This window comes from Myotis brandtii, unplaced genomic scaffold (genome assembly GCF_000412655.1).
Source record: "Myotis brandtii unplaced genomic scaffold, ASM41265v1 scaffold743, whole genome shotgun sequence".
In the NCBI taxonomy this organism is placed as follows: Eukaryota; Metazoa; Chordata; class Mammalia; order Chiroptera; family Vespertilionidae; genus Myotis; species Myotis brandtii.
Genome location: NW_005370960.1, coordinates 1586081 through 1590971, shown reverse-complemented (window position 1 = coordinate 1590971; position 4891 = coordinate 1586081).

Genomic DNA, 4891 nt, shown 5'->3' with positions numbered 1-4891 from the left:
AGACGAATCTGGGGCCTGGACCGTCCAGTCTGGGGGGTCGGGCATGTGAATCCCTGGGGGAGGAATGTGACGTCAGGCCTCACCGGCCGCCATGAAAGATGCCCACGCAGCTCCGCCTCCGATGTCCTGCCAACCAGGCCCCTTCCCTGCACGGGGACCCCGACAGGGAGGACGCTCTATCCCCCCGTTCGTTTCTTACCAGTTGGGTTTTAACAGTCAAGTTCTCATTTAGAGTCAGATGGACTGTGTGAAGATGAATGAACAGACCTCCTTTAGGTGGGAACGCGAGAGCCCGTGGGAGAGACGTTACCCCGAACCGGAAGGTGCCCCCTCCTCTCCCCCGGGAGGCACGGCCTACTGCACTGCCCAGCAGGAGGGGGCTCCTCCAGGGACCACGATGGCCACCACCCTCCTAACGCAGTTTCCTCCGGTGCATCCTTTGTTGGCAGCCCCGCTGCCCGCAGCCTCGCCTCTAAAAAGAACGTGCCTTTCCGTTGGTCTATGGACTGAACCCCGGTTCACCTGCCTTTGGACTGAATGTCCTGATTTATTGTTCCCAATAAACCCCTTTGCTGGAGAAATAGCTGGCGGTTTAAGGTCAGCAATTGCTTTGTTTCCTTGTAAGTTTCATTCTTTCCTTTTACACGTAGGATCGAATACCCTATCACAGTGGTCGGCAAACTGCGGCTCGCGAGCCACATGCGGCTCTTTGGCGCCTTGAGTGTGGCTCTTCCTAAGCCTTAGGAGGACCCTAATTAAGTTAATAACAGTGTCCCTACCTATATAGTTTAAGTTTAAAAAATGTGGCTCTCAAAAGAAATTTCAGTCGTTGTACTGTTGATATTTGGCTCTGTTGACTAATGAGTTTGCCAACCACTGCCCTATCATAATATTCAATAATCATGTTTTGTTTTTTGTTTTTCCAGAATTTTTACAGTTTGATTTTTAAAATATATGTGGTTATATATTTATATTTTATGTTGAACTCTAGTCTAGCTGGGATGTATTTTGGTGTGTGGTATGAACTGAAGAATCTAAAACATTTCTTTCAAATAACCAATTGTCCCAGTACTATTTATTGACTAACCCTCCAAGGACAGATCTCAACAGGTGGAGATGGATGTAGCTTATGTGGGGCAAGGGGAACATTTGTTCCCAGATGGCTAGAAGTCTAGTTTGGCTGGAGCCCCAGATCTGTGAGGCGGGAGTGATGAACAACAGAGTGGAAGGTGGCTAGACTCGGGGAGACCTGATTTGTAGGCGGGAGGGAGGTTGGACTGGAGCCAAGGGGGAGCCCCTGGAGCTGTGTGCATAGAGTGTGATGCCTCCCCTCTGTGTTCCCAGGGGTGGCCCGTGATCGAGGACAGCGTGCGTGTGCTCAGTGAGGAGGCAGGACTGGACATGGCTGGTGGAGAGGGAAGGGAAATGTGGGGTTCGGGCAGGAGAAGGTCAAGATTTAAAAACCCAACATGGGGATGAGAGAGGATGCTGTGAGTGACCAGCTCCCACGGCTGTTCCAGAAGGATGAGTTTTTGTTTTATTGATTTAATATGTTTTTTAAAAATATATTTCTGTTGATTTCAGAGAGGAAGAGGAAAAGAGAGAGAGAGAAATCAATGATGAGAGAGCATCATTGATTAGCCGCCTCCTGCACACTCGCCACTGGGGATCGAGTCCACAACACAGGCCTGTGCCCTGACCGGGAATCGAACTGTGACCTCCTGATTCGTAGGCCAACGCTCAACCACGGAGCCGTGCTGGTCGGGCAAGTGTGAGTTCTTGTTGGAGATGGCAGGGAACGCTGAACTGAGACCTTAGAGGGCCCGATGCTGCAAATGTGGGGTGCCCCCTCCCACGAAAGTCCCAATAAACTCCGCTACGGAATGAGCTGCTGCTTTGATGCATTTTTGGAATATTAGACATTTTCCCCGGAAGTATATTCCTTCTCGGTGGCCTTAAGCACCTGTTGTGGCCGCCTGGTGGCAAATCCGGCATGAATGAGGGCCTCTCAGTGCCGGCACGTTAAACCTGAGGAGCTGGCTGGGTGCCCGGGGGAGGCGTCCACGCAGCTGTGGACCCAGACAAGCGAGTGAAGAACAGGGCCAGCAGCAGGGATGCAGGCCTGGGAGCTGCCAGTGGACTGGGTGGGCTTGACGTCCGCTTCCAAGAGCTGCATAGAGAAGTCGGGGACAGGCGAACGAGATCGGGGGAGAGAGAGGCCGAGGGGTCCAAGGTTCGGGTCCGTGCGGAGACGGCATGGACCCTTCCCACTCGCCCTGGAAAGGTGCTGGGAGGACCCAGATCCTGAGGAGAGGAGCAGAGGCTGCAGCCCAAGGCTCCCTTTCTTTTCGTGAAAAGAGGAAGGGAGAGGGAGAGAGAGAGAGAGAAACATCAATGATAAGAGAGAATCATGGATCGGCTGCCTCCTGCACGCCCCACACTGGGGATTGAGCTCGCAACCCGGGCCTGTGCCCTGACCGGGAACTGAACCAGTGACCTCCCGGTTCATAGGTCGACACTCAACCACTGGGCCTTGCTGGCCGGGCTCCAGTCTCCCTTTCTAACTCCTGTCTCTGACTCTGCCACTGTGCGGGGAGTGTGGAAGGCAGATGCCGCAGGGCTAACGAGAGAATACCTGGGCCGGAGTGTGGGCTGGAGGCTGCCCAGGTGACAGGGTGGAGGAGGACTGTAGGTGGCAGAAGGAAGCATGAAGCTGCCTCAGGGAAGGGGCCAGACCCTGGGGGGCCAGAAGGTGTTTTTTTTCTTCTGAGGCCGAGGAGAGAGGAGGAGGCAACCAATCCATGTGTCTTTCACATCGATGTTTCTCTCTCTGTCTCTCCCCCACCCCCGGCCTCCCTTCCACTCTCTCTCAATGGAAAAAAATATCGTCAGGTGAGGATTTGAAAAAATAAAATATAAAAAATAACACCCTGGGCCCTTCCAGAGGCCGGAAGCTCTAACCCCACCTGTTTGTCCGCACAGCCAGCGTCCCACGTGGCCCAGGAGCCCCCAACGGGGTGTCTGGTGTCTGTCCACCCCGGCCCCACTGCACCCTCCGCCTGGCGGTGACAGGCCCTGCGCTGGCATCAGGGAGGGAGGTGTGCGAAGCTCGGGCGCGGCCTTGCCCTGGATGGTGTCGCTCGCGGTTGTGTGGGCTCCAGGTCCTGTAAAGACCCGGTGACGGGGAGCAGGCACGTAAAACCCGGACCTACCTGGTCTGTCTTTGGGGGATATGTTTGTTGGATGAGCGCGTTGAAACCCCAACCCAACAAACAGAAACAGAACTGTTGAAAAGTGTGTCAGCTGCATGGTAAACAGGCCTGAGGAGGCCATAACTGGGGTCCCTCCAGCCCTACACAGCAGGGGGGCTGTCCCCAGCCGCAGGGGCCGCAGGGGCCAGGCCCCCCGCCCAGGTGCCCTCAGCTCGGCAGCCCAGCTGTGCTCACGAGGCCTCCAGGCAGGCTCTCCCCTCAGCTGCTGGGGGACAGGTGTGCCCTTCCCAACCGCCCGAGGTCACTTGTGGTCTCTCCATGGAGCCGGACAATGGCCATCTGTTCTGACTTCTCATTTCATCGAGAAAATCCCAGAATGCTGTCCTCCCTCCGACACGTCCTGGGGACGCGGCTCTGCCTCCCCCACTCCTTCCAGAAGGCGTCTGGCTCAGACCCTGCCCCACCTGCTCCCCGTCTGCTCCTCGCCCAGTTAGACCCAGCCCTCCCGCAGGCTGGAGGCCGCACAGCAAGGCCCTGTGATCAGTAATGACGCTGGCCTGAGCCACAGCCTTTAAAGAAACCTTCACCTGAGGAAGGCAGGAACCCCAGGAGCACTTCCTGAGCTCGGCAGGCGGGTGTCCAACAGTCCCCTCGGCCGCGTGTGCTTTGTCAATCCTCATCTGAGGGTATTTTCCATAGATATTTAGAGAGAGTGGAAGGGAGAGAAGGAGAGAGAGAAACATCGATGTGATGTGAGAGACACAATGGGTTGCCTCCCACACACGCCCCAACTAGGGCCAGGGAATCAAACCTGCAACCGGGGTATGTGCCCTTGACGGGGAATTGAACCCAGGATTCGTTGGTGTGTGGGCTGATGCTCTAACCGCTGAGCCGGGCCAACAGGGCCCCTCAGCCCTGTGCGAAAGCCCTGGTCCCCCCGCGTGGGCTGCAGGGGCTTCCTTGGCGGGGAATGGCATGCCGGCCACGCTCTCTCCCTGCTCCTGATGGGCGAGGAATTCTGCCTGTGCTCCTGCCTCCGTCCCTTCCCGCGGCCACCGCTGGGGTCCGGGCGGCCCCTCAGTGAGCAGCGATGGTCTGAGCTGTAACCGCTTTGCGGGGAGCTGTCCCCTCCTCACATGCCCTGGTCTTGGTCACCCCGGGATTCCCTCCTTTTGGCCACTGGCTCTAGCTGGCTGTCCTGCCCGCCTCCCTCTCAGACTCCAAGGGGTGAGACCGGTGCAGCTCCCTGCAGCCCTGGCACCGGCTGTACCCACCGTGGGAGGCTCAGCCGCGCCATCTGCTCCCAAGCCCGCTGGCCATGCATGAATTTACCCACGAATGGAGCCCAACAAGGAGGGATTTATCATCGGTATTTGTAGAGTAGATATTTTGGGAAACGTTTATGGAAATATTATTAAATGTTTTTTATTGATTTCAGAGAGAGGAAGGGAGAGGGGAATAGAGAGAAACATCCATGATGAGAGAGAATCATGGATCGGCTGCCTCCTGCGGGCCCCCCTGGGGATGGAGCCCACAACCCGGGCCTGTGCCCTGACGGGGAATCAAACTGTGACCTCCTGGTTCCTAGGTCAACGCTCAACCACTGAGCCAGGCCAGCGGGGCACGTGCTGTGTTTTGCCACATACGTGTGTCAGAGCATCCGTGTGTCAGAGCATCCG